We start from the raw sequence: 16,621 nt of genomic DNA on the forward strand, positions 1-16,621 counted from the left end.
TTTCCCTCCCTCCCCTACCCTGACCCTTCCCATAGCTGATGCATAATTTCATTTGGTATTACATGTGTCCTTGATCAGAACCTATTTCCATGTTGTTGGTGTTTGCATTTGGATGTTCATTTAGAGTCTACATCCCCAGCCATATTCCCTGGACCCATGTATTTAAGCAGTTGGTTTTATTTTGTGTTTCTACTCCCACAATTTTTCCTCTGAATGTGGATAATGTTTTTTTCTTGTAGAACCCTCCAAGTTGTTCAGGATCACTGCATTGCCACTAACGGAGAAGTCCATTACATTTGATTGTACCACAGTGTATCAGTCTCTGTGTACAACGTTTTCCCAGTTCTACTCCTCTCACTCTGCATCAATTCCTGGAGATTGTTCCAGTTCCCATGGAATTCATCCACTTTATTATTCCTTTGAACACAATAGTATTCCATTACCAACATATACCACAATTTGTTCAGCCATTCCCCACTTGAAGGGTAGAACGATCTTTTAAAACCAAAATTGCTAATTATATATCCATATGAACAAAATGTTGGTCATTTATTTTTCTTCTGAATTTCTACTCCCACAGTGCTTTCTCTTGACATGGATAGCATTTTTTCTCTTTAGTTCCTTGGGATTCTCTTACAAAGTCCATTACATTGAATTATTTATTCCACAATGTTCCACTTTTTGTGTATAATGTTCTCTTAGTTCTCCTCATTTCACTCTGCATCAGTTCCTTGAGGTTCTTCCAATTCATATAGAAATCCTCCAGTTCATTTCTTTCATCATAGTAGTATTCCATCACCATCATACACAACAATTTATTCAGCCATTCCCCAATTGAGGGACCCAACCCATTTTTCTTATTTTTTGCCACCACAAAGAACATGGCTATGAATATTTTTGAATACATATTTTTCATTATTCTACCCAGTACTGGTATTGCTGAGTCAAAGGACACAATTCCAAACTGCCTTTGAGAAAGGTTGGATTAATTCACAACTCCACCAGCAATACATTAAAGTCCCAATTTTGCCACAACCCTTTAAATAGTTATTGTTTTCTTTACTGCTATATTGGCTAATCTGCTAGGTGTGAAGTGGATTTCCACTTTGTTTTGAATTGCATTTCTCTAATCATGAGAGATTTCAAACACTTTTTCTTATGATTATTAATAGCTTTGATTTCTTTATCTGAAATTTGTCTATTTATGTCCCTTGACCATTTGTCAATTGGGGAATGGCTTTATTTTTTGTACAAGTGACTTAGATCCTTATAACTCTAAGAAATGAGACATTTGCCAGAGATTTGTTATAAAAAAATTTTAACACCTTTGTTGCTTCCCTTCTAATGTTTTTTTTTTTGCATTGGTTTTCTTTATTTGGAAACTTTTTAATTTAATGTAATCAAAATCATTCATTTTATATTTCATAATATTCTCCATCTTTTGCTTGGTCTAAAATTCTTTTCTTTCCCACAGATCTGGCAGATACACTATTCTATGTTCACCTAATTTACATATAATTTCCCTCTTTATGTTTACATCATTTACTCATTCTGAATTTATCTTGGTATAGGGTGTGAGATGCTGATCTAACCTTAATCACTCACATACTGTTCTCCAATTTTCCCAGCAGTTTGCCAAATAGGGGGTGTTTGTCCCCAAAACTGGTATCTTTGCATTTATAGAGTATTAATTTACTAAGGTCATTTACCCCAAGTCTAATCCATTGATTCCCCTTCTATTTCTTATCCAGTACCATATTGTTTTGATGATCAATGCTTTATAGTACAATTTAAGATCTGGTACTGCTGTATCTCCTTCCTTCATATTTTATTTTCATTAGTTCCCTTGATATTCTTGATCTTTTGTTCTTCTAAATGAACTTTGTTATACTTTTTTATATTTCTACAAAAATATTTTTAGTAGTTTAATAGATATGACACCAAATAAGTAAATTAATTTAGGTAGGATTGTAATTTTATTATATTAGCTCATCCTATTCTTGAACTATTAATGTTTTTCCATTGTTTAGATCTAGTTTTATTTGTGTGAAAAATGGTTTGTAGCTGCATTCATATGATTCCTGAGTTTGTCTTGACAGACAGATTCTCAAATATTTTATATTACCTAGTGTGATTTTAAATGGTTTCCCTTTCTAACACTTACTGCTGATTTTTATTGGAATTAAATAGAAATGTTGATGATTTATGTGGGTTTATTTTGTATCCTGTAACTTTGTTAAAATTATTAATTATTTCCACTAGTTTTTAGTTGATTTTCTTGGGTTCTTTTATCATATCATCTGCAAAGAGTGTTAGTTTAGTTTTCTCACTACCTACTTTAATACCTTCAATTTCTTTTTTTACTCTAATTGCTAGAGCTAGCATTTCTAGTACAATATTAAATAATAGAGGTGATGATGGGCATCCTTGCTTCGCTCCTGATCTTATTCAGAAGGTTCCTAAAGTATCCCCATTGCAGATGATACTTGCTGACAGTTTTAAATAAATTCTGTTTATCATTTTGAGGAAAGGTCCTTCTATTCCTATATTTTATTATATTTTTAATAGGAATGGATGCTGTATTTTTTCAAAGTTTTTTTTTCTGTATCTATTGAGATAATCATGTGACCTCTGTTAGTTGGGTTATTGATATGGTCAATTATATGGATGTTTTCCTAATGTTAAACCAGCCTTGCATTCCTGATATAAATCCCACCTGGTCATAGAGAATAATCCCTGGGATAACTTGCTGTAGTTTCTTTGCTAGAATTTTATTTAAGATTTTTACACCTATGTTAATTAATGAGATTGATCTGTAGTTTTCTTTCTCTGTTTTTGCTTTTCCTGACTTGGAAATCACTACCATATTTTGAACTTTAGATTACTCCACCCTACTTAGTCTAACAACAACAGGAATGTCTACACCCATACTTAAGGATTAAGTATTTAGGAGGATGGCCTATGACAGACATGTGCTGACAAATGACAAACCAGAAGCAATTGACAGATCCCTGGGCTGTCCTAAGTCAAGCTTAAGCTACCATTGGTACATGTAAGATGCAGGAAAGTGATGTAAAAACCTTCTATATATTGTGCGTCACTTCCTCGTTCCAGCTTCTTTGGAGGTGGAGAGGTGACTGGTGGCAGCATGCTGAGCCTTTTGGCATCTTGGCGTGGCAGCAGCTATTGTCTGGGTTAGTGGTGAGATTCCCTTGATATCATACTGGAAGAAGCCTAGTAACCTAGTTCAGGTGAGGCATCTTCTCTGAGCTCTCTTGGAGTTAATGCTGATTCTTTCCTCCTTTACCTTCCAAACACCATCTTCTTAGAAAAAACCTCTAATCTTCAAAGACCTCGTTGCAAAGAACTTTGAACTCCCCCTGGCACAGGCCAGGCAAGAGAAATCCTACACCTTTTCCTCTCTTCTCCTTAATTCTTTCCCTCTATATTAATTAAACCACCATAAATTTCCAAGCTGGCTTGGGTATTTTATTTGGGATATTCCCTGGCAATGAAGATTAATTTAGATTAGGTCACAACCCTAAAATTATCCTTACAATATTTGAGTCATTAATAAATTTGGTAAGACTCCTTCTTTGCTTATTTTGTGAAATAGTTTATGTAGTGTTACAATTAACATTTCAGAAAAGGTATAAAATTGAAAAGAGAATATTCATAAATAAAACAAATCTCAACTATTGGTGACAGAGTACAAAAGGAAAACTAAAACAGGTTGGATAATGACAGAAGTGACAGAGCAGACAAATAAGCTGAATCAGATCATTCCAATTATAGATTATTAATTTTGATCCCAATACTTATTTATACTCATAACTTTATATAATATAAGAATAAGTGGAAACATTAATTAAGATGGAAAAGAACATCAAAAGCAAGAAATAATACCTTATGTATTGGAGAATGTATGTATTGGAGATGTATGTAATGGAGAAACATTTGAGTCTTTTGAATAAGATCAGGAGTAAATCAAGGATGTATTTTATAATTAATATCATTTCTTTAAGGAATTCCCACTCTAACATAATGGTAAGAATAATAAATTGAGAGAATAAATAAATGAAATCACCTTTTTGTAGAAAACTATGATGATTCACTTAAGATAGAGATTAAACTAAAAATTAATTTAAATACTTCAGTAAAGTTCAAGATAAAAATAACCTCACAGAATCATCAACTTCTTTTGTATATTACTAATGAAACCAAAAAAGAAGAGAGAATCATATCCTAGGTAGCTATTTTAAAGTGCAATTCACCTTATCAATAATTGTTGAAGAGGTACAGGAGGACAGACATACTAATGTTGTTGGTGGATCTGGATGGTGGGTCTAAATATTGGTTCAGAAATTCTTGAAAACAATTGTCTCTCTGTGTCAAATTTTATATCTGTTTTGATTCAATGGTACTATAATTTGGTGTATTATCTTATATTTATAAGAACATTTTTACTTTTATCTAAATACTAGAAACAAGATAACCATCAACTGGCAAATGGCCAAACACAATAGACTATATGAATGTAATGGGAATTTATTGTATCATAAGAAATGAAAGCTATGATGGATTCAGGGAAATATAAAAAAAATATTAACTGATGAAGAGTAAAATAAGCAGACCCAAGAGAGCAATTTATATGGTGGCCCCAAAAGCAATGAGAGGACAAGCCACTTAAAAAGATATTGATTCTCTGAGGAAAGCAGAAATGAATCAAGACCTGTATTTGTATCCTTAAGTGTTCAACACAGTAGTACATGTAGTTGGTGACATGGAGATGGGATTCCCTCAGCTATTCTCTTTGGTAAACAATGTACATATGGCGGCATGAAATTCAAAAAGCTCTGATCATGTAAATTTTATTAATAACATTAAAATTATCAATAGAACTTCAAAAATTATTTATTGCATGTGTTAATTGCATATGACATTTATAACCTTTTCTTTTTAGTGGGTTTTTTTGGTACCAAAATTCCTATAGTAGTTTACCATCTGTTTTTGACATAATTATTTTCTTCCATTAGTTATTTCTAAGACTTTATTTGCAGCCAGTGTGTTTCCTATTCATATTGAGTTACTCAACAACCATTTTTGCCTCTGAAAGGAATAGGGTTTCCTCCTATCCTCTTTGTTCTGCTTTCCAAAAAGAAGTATTTTGTCATACGGTTACTATTATCAATCTGAGGAGTATAATAGGTGGATGTGATCATGACACCAACCCCCCAAAATAAATGTATTAAAAATCTATTTCTTAACTAATCCAATTCTATCCTATCCACAAACTATGATTATTAGTGAATTGTGGTTGTCTATACCATTTTGTCCTCTGGGAACTATGGGACAATTATAATTCTTATTTTCTCCCCATATTTTATAGTTGTTAGTCCTGATATCATGCTTCTTACTTGCAGATAAATAGAGACCTTATTTTAATATTTTTCTTACATTCTTTCTTTTTTTATTTAAAGCTTTGTTGTTGAGATTTTTGAAACTTCAGACTAGTTTTCAAATATAGTCCTTCCTTGACTTCTAAGTTTTATTTCTATAATTTGTGTATGATGGTACAGTAATTCAAATACTGTTCTCCATCTCTAGATAAGATCTATTAATATACATAATCAAACCTTGAATTTAATATTTCAAAAGATCTTGGAGACCAGATAGTCCAAGTCCTTCATTTTACAAGGGAGGAAACATTAAATGAATAGACCAGACCATAGTCACATACCCAGTAAGTGTCAGAGTTAAGATTTAGGTCTGACTCCAATGATCCATATTCCATGACCAGCATGTCATTCTTCAAAATCTGCTGCTTCTTTCAATTGCCTGACTTACAAGAAAGACATCTCTCTCTAGACTTTCCCTATTTCATAAAGCTTTGTGCATATAATTAAGTGATCCACCAATAAAAACCTATAATAATCCTAACATAAGTATATGATCAAATTTAAGGTCAGCAATGGGTTTGGTAATTCTGACTTGCCCAAAATTTGGTAATAAAGGTCATATCTTATTGTTAATGAGTACAATTGTTTCTAGGAAGAATAAAGATGAGGTTAACATGCTTATAAATGTTTTTCAAATTTTTAAGACTTTTTTCCCTCAGTATGGAAAACTGATTACCCTTGTATATGTAGTAGATTACAATGTCAGTTGATGAAACTGGGTTTAATTGATAAAAGAGATTACTTTAATCTTGAAATATGTAAATATCCAATTTTTGTAAGGGTTTGAATGAAAATTATATGAGATTTGTAAACCTAGAAAATCTAAATATCAAAAAGATCTGAAAACTACTATTGCATTTTATTTAATTTTATAAATTTCTATTTTATTTCAATATTTGATGCAATAAAATCAGAAGAAAAATAGATATATACCTACATGAAATAAGAGAATCAATCTATACAGAAACACTGCAAAGTAAGAGGCCAATTCTGGGATTTTTAGGGTAAAATGAGGATTTCAAAAGGCTTTACAATGTAGCCAAGCCATGTAGAAGAAAATATTGGCTGAATTAAAAAAAATTGAATTCGAATTCTAAAATATTTGAGGATATTTTCTTGTTTATGTAATTATGGCTCCATTCAGAATTAAATTTTGAGGAAGATAATACATATGCATGAGTGTCATTGTGGCTTGGTAGATGGAGAGCTTGTATTGAAGTCAAGAAAATCTGGTTTCAGATCTTGCTTCTGTAAAATACTGGCTGTATGACTCTGAGCAAGTCATTTAATCTTACAGTACTTGACAACTCTATAGCCTATAAATTGAAAAGAAGTGTATAATATATCATGATAAAGGAGTTTCTTTTCTGGAGCTCCCTGAAGAAATAAAATTATAGCTCTAGTCAACATGTAGCATACAAAATTAATACATTACATATATATGCTTATTTACCTATAAATACACATATAACATACAATAGCCATACATTTACATGCATGTGCTCTTATAGAGATGCCGTTTAGATCAAATTAATTTCATGTATTCATGTATAATGTGTGTATAAATGTAAATTATGGATATATACATATAAACACACACAAACATGTATATTCTCATATGTGAGGCAGCTAGGCAGTTCAGTGGATAGAACCCTGAATCTGGAGTTAGGAAGATCTGAGTTCAAATATGGCCTTAGACACTTAGTAGCTATATGACACTGGGAAAGTCATATAAATCCATTAACATTAATCTAATGGAGAAGAAAATGGAAACCTCTTTTGTGTTTCTTTGCCAAGAAAATGTCATGTACAGTACTGGTGTACTATGGAACTCGGATTCCCAATTGAAGGTTTAGTACTCTGGGCATATGCAAGCGCTCTTCTCGCTGCCTACTTAGAGCCTAAAGAAACTTACTTCCTTGAATCCCTGATAACATATGGACCTGCGTAACTTACTTAACCCTGCTTGCCGCAGTTTCCTCATCTGTAAAGTGAGCTGGAGAAGGAAATGGCAAACTACTCCAGTATCTTTGCAAAGTCCCATCAAATGGATATGACTGAACAATACAAAAATGTATAAAAATTATCAAATTGTATTGACAAGACGACATAGAATGGAGCTCAAAAGTAATATTACTTCAAACATGGGAAAGTCAGGAACTTTTGACTAGAATTCCTTTTGCCAACTATCTTTTACTTTCATTTGTTATTGGACTTGTTCTCAACTTTAATCCACATTTGACACTAATTTATCTTTTTTTTTCCTTTCAGTTTCCAGTCCTGGTGCTTAGTTGAATGTGTCTCTCTTCTTTCTCCCCCTTACCTGTCTGTTGCCCCAAAACTTGAGTGAAAAGTCTTTTCCTCAAAAAAATACTGATATTACAACATTTCCTGCATTCTTTTAGGAACTTTTCAACTGACTTAGCTCAAAGTTTTATATCCTAGAAAAATCTGGTATTTCTCTGTGATCCAAAGAAGGTCACCCAAATTTATGATCCAGTGTCTGAGCAATCTGAGGCTACTTACAAAATAAGGGAAATTATTCTTGAATGGAGGGGAGCCACATGACCAATCAACATTGTTTACTGAGCTTCTACTCTCTACAGAACCCTATAAGAGAAGCTATGAGGAGTTAAAAAAGGCACTAGGAAACTAACACAAATATTTTTCTTTTTCAAAAAATAAGAAGACATGACAAAAAAGGCAACAGAATTATATAAACACAGAGCAACAAAAATATAATTACAATTAGCAATTATAGTTCATGAGAGTTTGTGGGTATTATACAAGTAACTAGAACCATGAGAGATTAATTTAGAAGGCTTTAGAGAGGGAATGATTCTTGGCTTTGTAAAAAGAGTATTAAGAATATTATTTGGCATGGGTATATTGCAAATATTCCGTGAAAAAATGTAATGTGAATAATTCTGGAAGGAAAAGAAAATAAATACTATATAGGAGGTTGTAATTAAGTTTAATTAAGAGTTAGAAAAAATTGTAATTTATCTACAAAGACAGTGAAATGAAGTGTTGAAATGTCATGGAAACTTTCATTCAGAGACAGAGGTACTAATTGGGTTTCAGTATGTTCCCTTGCAATCTAGAATGATAATAGAGATTATTGCTTGTATTTCTGATAATAGCATTGATTTCTACTTGTTAGTAGTATCTGAGTACTCACATAGCATGAATGGAGACTACTTATAATGAAAGTTGCATGTATCTTTATTCCCTAGTTACATTGGGACTTGGGACTAAGTCAGTTGACAAGTCCTAGAAGAAATCAGGAAACATTGTAATATCAGTATTTTTTGAGGAAAATACTTTTCACTCAAGTTTTGGGGCAACAAACGGGTAAGGAGAAGAAAGAAGAGAGACACATTCAACTAAGCACCAGGACTGGAAATTGAATGAAAAAAAAAAAAAAGATAAATTAGTGACAAATGTGGATTGAAGTTGAGAACAAGTACAATAACAAATGACAGTAAAAGATAGTTGGCAAGAGGAATTCTAGTCAAAAGTTCCTGACTTTCCCATGTTTGAAGTAATATTACTTTAGAGCTCCATTTTACTATATCTTCTTTTAAATATTTATTATTACTTTACTATAAGGGCACTTTGGGAATCTTTAGTGGATCATACATATCATAGTAGAGGAAAAGTTATCTTTATTTTAATCCAAGCCCAATTGACTTTTTTTTTAATTTTTATTTGGTCAATTTCAAACATTATTCCTTGGTTACAAAAATCATATTCCATTCCTCCCTCCCTCCCTCCTTCCCCACCCTTCCTGTAACTAACACACAATTCCACTGAGTATTACATGTGTCCTTGATCAGAATCCATTTCCATGCTTTTGATGTTTTCACTAGGATGTTCATTTAGGGTCTATATCGCCAATCATATACCCCTCAACCCATGTAATCAAGCTGTTGTTTTTCTTCTATGTTTTTGTTCCCACAGATTTTCCTCTGAATGTGGATAGTGTTCTTCCTCATAGATCCCTCCGGGTTGTTCAGGATCACTGCATTGCCACTAATGGAGAAGTCTATTACATTTGATTGTACCACAGTGTATCAGTCTCTGTGTACAATATTCTTTTTGTTCTGCTCCTTTCACTTTGCATCACTTCCTGAAGGTTGTTCCAGTCTCTATGGAATTCCTCCACTTTATTATTCCTTTGAGCACAATAGTATTCTATCACCAACATATACAATAGTTTGTTCAGCCATTCCCCAACTGAAGGGCATCCCCTCATTTTCCAATTTTTTGCCACCACAAAGAGTGCAGCTATAAATATTCTTGTACATATCTTTTTCCTTATTATCTCCTTGGGGTACAAACCCAGCAGTGCTATAGCTGGATCAAAGGGCAGACAGTCTTTTAGTGCCCTTTGGGCATAGTTCCAAATTGCCCTCCAGAATGGTTGGATCAATTCACAACTCCACCAGCAATGCATTCATGTCCCCACTTTGCCACATCCCCTCCAGCATTCATTACTTTCCATAGCTGTCATGTTAGCCAATCTGTTGGATGTGAGATGAAACCTCAGAGTTGTTTTAATTTGCATTTCTCTGATTATAAGAGATTTAGAACACTTTTTCATGTGCTTATTAATGGTTTTGATTTCTTTGACTGAAAATTGCCTTTTCATTTTCCTTGCCCATTTATCAATTGGAGAATGCCTTGATTTTTTGTACAATTGTTTTAGCTCTTTGTAAATTTGAGTAATTAGACCTTTGTAAGAGTTTTATGTTATGAAGACTATTTCCCAATTTGTTACTTCCCTTCCAAGTAGAGGAAGGGGACTAGGGAAACGATGTTAGCAAAAGTGCAATGATAATTTAGATATGAAAATGGCAGAAGATGTTTTCCTCTCTACTATGTTCCTTGGCAAAATATAAAAAAACTTTCTCTGTTAAAAAATAAAATCCAAGAGGATCAGGAATAGTATTTAGGATAGTGAATATGTAGGTTTAGGTTCAATTTGTGGTTTTGTGGTTGTCAGCATATCTTTCAGAATTTTTATCTATACAAACAAAACCTGGGATGGAATTTGATAATATAGGAAATGGATATCATTTTAACTTCTCATATATAATATGTATCATCTTTGTTTTTGTTCCCTTCATCATCATAATAGTGACAAGTGTTTCACTTGCACAAAAATTAGCAAAGCTATTCTACTGTTAAGCAAAAGTTTGATTTTTTTTAATGTAAACACTACAGACTTGTGTTTTTCTTTCTTTTTAAAAAATACTATTTAGCACAGTTTTTACTTTTGTCATCTGGTGGTGTTTTTAATTATGTTCTATTAAATTAAATTGATTGCCACAAATATTTATTATAAATGAACCACTTAATTAATCTATCATTTGGTAGTCCACTCTGTTATATATAGGATTTTGCTCAAAAATAAAACAAAAATAATAATCCCAGCAGAAAATTGATTCACAACTGTTTGAATCCTAGGAGAACAATGAAAGTAATCACCTCTAGTAAAGGAGAAAAAAGAAAGAAAAAACATTTTTGTTGTTTTATTGTTTGCTTCCTTGTATGTTCATCATAGGGGAGGGGTAATACCTTTTTCACAGTGAATATATAATTGCTACTTTCTATCATAATCTATAGCCTAATGGGGCTTCCAAAGAGTAATAAACCTACTATAGAACAAAATAATGTTCATGACCTCAGAGCTAGTATTACTTGTCAGTGCAATGAGCAATGACCTTGAATAGGTTATCCATACCCATTCTGGTTATTCTGTCTAGTTTTATGGAGAGCCATTATACTTATTATTGAAAAAAAACTAAAAAGACCAAATATTACTGCAGTAAGATTTATAATATTTAAGCATTTATTGCCTCCCTTTCACGGTTTTGTATTAGTTAGTTAGCACATGTAATTTATAGCAGTAGAAGGCTAGTCTAAGTAGCATCTGAGGTATTGTACTGTACTTCCTAAATTCAATGGAAGTAGTTCTTTCTCCCTGGATTGGTTTCTTCTAGTTACTTACTAAATTATTAACTGTCCATTAAATTCCTAGTCAGTCAAACAGTAATCATTTATGAAGTGCCTACTATGTGCAATGCATTTTGCTAAACATTGAGGATACAAAAAGAGGGAAAAGACAATCTGTGCCTTCAAGGAGCCTAAATATTTGGAGAATAAAAACTACAAACAAATATATAAAAGGAAGTGATATACAGGATCAATAGGTAATAATAGAAGTAGAGCAGCTGAATTAAAGGTACTAAGAAAAAAATCTTTCTGTAGAAAATGGCATTTTGTTTGTTACTTGCAGGAAACAAAAGAAGCCAGCAGGCAGCAGTGAGGACTTAGAATATCTGAGGTTTAGAGAAGAGCCAGAGAAAATGCTTGGAGCAGAAACCTGGAGTCTTGTTTTTCGAACAAAATGAAAAAAAAACAAACAGTCATGCCATTGGATTAAAGAATGGCAGGGAAATAGGTCTAATAAACCTGGGAAGGTGGGAAAGGAATGCTTATGAAGAAATCTGAATGCTAAAAGAAAGGCTTATGAAATTGATATAGTAGAAAAAAACAGCATTATCATTTAGAAGAATGTTGGGGCATGTAGATGGTGCAGTGGAGAGAATGCTGGGCCTAGAGTCAGTCTGAGTTCTAATTTGCTCTTACATACTTTCTAGCTATTTCACCCTGGACAAGTCACTGAAGCCTGTTTGCCTCCATTTCCTCATTTATAAAATGAACTGAAGAAGGAAATGGCAAACTACTCCAGTATCTTTGCCAAGAAAACTCCAAATGGGGTCATAGAAGAGCTGGACACAAATGAAAATGACTGAATGACAAATAAGGATGTCAGATTCACTGACATTTATTTCGTTTTATTTATTCTCAGTTTGATTTTATCTTTTTTACACAGTATTTTGAAAGAATGCTACATCTTACAGGAAGTAGTATTGAAGAAAAAAAGAGCAAATCTACTCAATTATTTACCTTATCTATGTGAATTCTCCAAGCAGCATTGAAGACTGCAGACCATCCACATCTGTACATCTTGTGAGTTACATACATCTCTAGTCTAATTCAACAAACATTTACAAAACACCTACATGCAATATTTATGTTTGGCTTTGTGGAAATTTCAATGGTTACTAATACGTGTTTCTTACCATCATGTCATGGTGCCTAAATAGAATGTCAAATATATACAATTAACCATCATGCAAAAGAGAACATGATAACTAAGTTAAAATGTACAAGTAAGTCCTCACTATGCTAACAGAAAGGAAGTATTTATGAGAAAATCATGGAAGGTGTCATGATTTATTTGACTTTTCAGTGTTATATTCACAATTGGATTTAATTTCCCTGCAAATGGAGTGGACATTCTGAGTATAGTGAAACACACAGAGGAGAAAAAAATGTGAGCATAAAAAATCTGTTGCTCAGAGAATTCTTATAAGACCTTTAAGGCCACTTTAAACCCTATTTCAGACTATAAAAGAAGTTGGGCTAATATACGTTCCTAGATGAGAAATAAGAATGGAATTAACCTTTTGAAAGAAAATTATTTTCTTAAAGGGGAATTCCTGAGACAGTTACTTTAAAATAAAGTAGCCCAAGTTTAGTCTTATATGAGAGAAATGCATTAATGACACAAAGTTAATCTTCAGAAAAGTACAAGGTACAGTGGAGAGAGGACTGAACTTGGACAGAGGATGATTTGAGTTTGGATTCTAAGCAGACACTTTTATTATTCGTGTGACCTTAGGCAGGTTATTACACCTTAGCTTCTCATTTGTAAAATCTGGATAATCACATCTACCTCCCAGTTTTTTGGTAAGTCTTAAATGAGGTAATATTTATTAAGAACTTTGAAAAACTTAAATCTATATGCAAGTTCTGGTTATTCTTATTCTTGTTGTCTTTATAGTAAGGCATTTATGAACTAAACAAGATGAGGAATATTGAAATAAAAGAATCTGAATCATAGAGAGGATTTTTTAAAAATAACAGAAATGTTTCTCTCTGAAAGAAACTATTTAACAAAAGAAATCTCTGAAGGGAGAATTCCTCTCTGGTGATCTGAAAAGTTTTTAAAATAATTTTCAAGCTAAATTTCATAGATGTTGGTGTGCATTTGGCAAAGTAAGCTGTGATCTTGGCATAACTTTAGAGCTCAGCATTTAATTATAAGTTAAGGTGGGTTTTGTAATTTTAGTTTAATTTAAGTTAGGCACAACTATTTTCTTTGGCATCATTGACCTCTATTGTGGATATGAATAGAGGGAAAATGGTACCATATCTTTATAGCTAAGTAATATTGATTCTGTGATAGAATTTTTAACACATTCAACATATATAGTTCCAAAATTGGGAGACAAATGCATTCTGTTTCTTTTTTTCCCACATGGAAAAAAAAATTGCATCAGTATTCCACCCTATTTCAGGTTATTGGATAGAAGGTAAAAGTTTTTTATTTTAAATTCAGCTATAATATTTGTAATTCATGTTTCAAATGTTATATTTTAAAATGTTTATACAACTATGGTTTTACTCTTTAGAAATGATATTCAGGGTAGAATGAACATATATTATTAAGATATTCATTCATTTTTATTTGGTGCTACCATTATTTCATAAATAATACCCTCAAATGATAGAAATATTTGTTAGAGGATCTAGTATTCCTTCGAGATATATAGATGTGTATATATGTATAAGTATTTATGTGTGCATGGAACACAGATGTATGTATATATGGATATATATATACATACACAGCTTATTGACTATGCTTATTGTATTTAAATAAAGTATGTTTATATACACACATATGCTTTATTTAACTATATTTGTATCTGTATCCCCTATATCTCTCTGAAAATCTGTAATTTTTTCAATGTAGGAAGCTCCTATGAAACTTCTATAAATGTTAGTTGGTACCTTCTTTACAACTAAGCGGGGGCTAAGTCGGATCAAGTGAATATATTATCAAGACTTAAATTCATGTCTTCCTGACTTCTGGGTAGTTGTCTATCTGGTATACCATGCTGCATCATCAGCTTATCGAGAATAATTTTTTTTTTTGGTAATCAGCACATGAGATCTTTAGTAGTGCAAAAAAAATTGTACAATTAGGTATTCAACAAGCATTATCTAGTCAAGATTCTAGACTAGTGATTCTCCAAAAGTAAGAAAAATGAATGTGAGTTTAGAGATGATAATTAACTAAAAAGCAGCTCCAGTGGCTCAAACTGCATCATGAATTTTAAAACTAACAATAAATTGAAATTGGTAATGAATGGATTTCTAAGGTCCTCTGAATATGGTAATTAGGAAACTAGATTTGATTTTAAACCTTTAATAATTATAAATAGACAATTCCATAGCTTTTTATAAAATGTATACATCTAGACATGATTTTCTTCATACACATTACTTGAATGAATTTGAATCCTGTCCCTACTTTCCCACCAGGTGGGATGATGACCATCAGTCTTCCACAGCTTATTAAATAATTCATTTGATACAGAATTCAAACTATATACCAACTTTTTATTTTTATGGTTAATAGTCTCATTTTTAGGAAACAAAAATACAGTGTATTCATAAGAACTGGGTGTATTTGGAATATAATCACAGAGTGGTATGATCATAGCTTTAGATCTGGAAGACACTAGCTTGGTTTCATTGATCAATTCTTACCTTCTCATTTTACTGGTGATAAGGTGAAGCCCAAAGAGATGAATTTATTGTCTAGTGTCACACAATCAGTAACTATTGGAGACAAGAATTGAACCTAGCTCTTCCTGACTCTAATAAGCTATGCATATTATATTTAAATAATACATTTTAGGATCAATTCGCTAGAAATTTGAATTCTAGTATTTGTTTGGTGTTATATAAGTAAATAAGTCCTAATTCTATCTAGGATCAATGTTCATTGAAAAGATGAGAGCTTGCTGTGAGATGTAATCTCAGTGCAATAAACTTCATCGCACTTAGATCCTTGTAAAAGGTCTAGGATTACCAATGAAATTCATCTTTTAAAGGGAAATTGTCAATGATTTCTACTAGGAAGTGCTCAATGCCACATCCACAAAACAGTTCTATTTGTATATTCACTTTTAGGAAGGTTGAGATGAAAATTCTGTACCAGAATTGTCTTAATCTGGTTCTTTTAGTTTCTTTTCTTCCTTATGAATGTCAATTTTCTTCCTTGATAGATAACGAACCTAAATAGTATATCTATACCTGTCTAATCAGCTTGTTATCCCATTCTCTATAACAGCACTTCCAAATCTTTTCAAACCTTCTCTGGCTTCCCGTTCCCTAACCTTTCTAGCTGAGAACTTTGCTTTGTATTTTATAGAAAAATAATTGTCATTCATTGTGAATTCTCTTTTCTCCCCTCTTCTTTAACTCATTTCAATTGGATGCTTTCTGCCATTATCTTCCTCTTCACCCTTGTCTCACTTGATGAAGTGGCTTTAGTCATACCAAGGCTTAACCTTGTAATTGCTCAAGAGATCCCCTCCTTCCATTCACCTCTAACAGATTACCCCCTCCATCTCATTTCCATTCTTTTACTTATTTCTCTCTCTCTCTCTCTCTCTCTCTCTCTCTCTCTCTCTCTCTCTCTCTCTCTAACCCTTCCTTCTATTTTAGAATCAATACTAAGTATCAATTCCAAGACAGAAGAATGTTAAGGTCTAGGCAAATGGGGCTAAGTGATTTGCCGGGGGTCAAACAACTAAGAATTGTTTGAGGCAAAATTTGAACCCAGGACCTCCTATCTCTATACCTACCTCTCTAAACACCGAGCCATTTAGCTGCCCCTCCTCCAAACCTTTCAATACCTATTTACTAGATCATTTCATACTACCTACAAACATACCCAAGTATCCTATATCCTGAAAAAAAAAAAAACCCTCACTTCATATTTTCGTCTCTATTTATTTTTGCCCTATGTCTCTTCTGACTTTTTTGGCCAAATTCTTTGAAAAGGCCTTATACAATTGATACTTTCATCCTGTCCTCACATTTTTTACTTAATATGTTACACTTTGGTTGCCAATGTTATCAGAACTGTTCCCTTCAAAAGTGCGAATATTCTTTTAGTTGCCATTGTCAAATGGCTTTTTCTCAATCCTCATTCTTCCTAACCATTCTGT

The sequence above is a fragment of the Monodelphis domestica genome, chromosome 7, assembly GCF_027887165.1.
Source record: "Monodelphis domestica isolate mMonDom1 chromosome 7, mMonDom1.pri, whole genome shotgun sequence".
Classification (NCBI taxonomy): Eukaryota; Metazoa; Chordata; class Mammalia; order Didelphimorphia; family Didelphidae; genus Monodelphis; species Monodelphis domestica.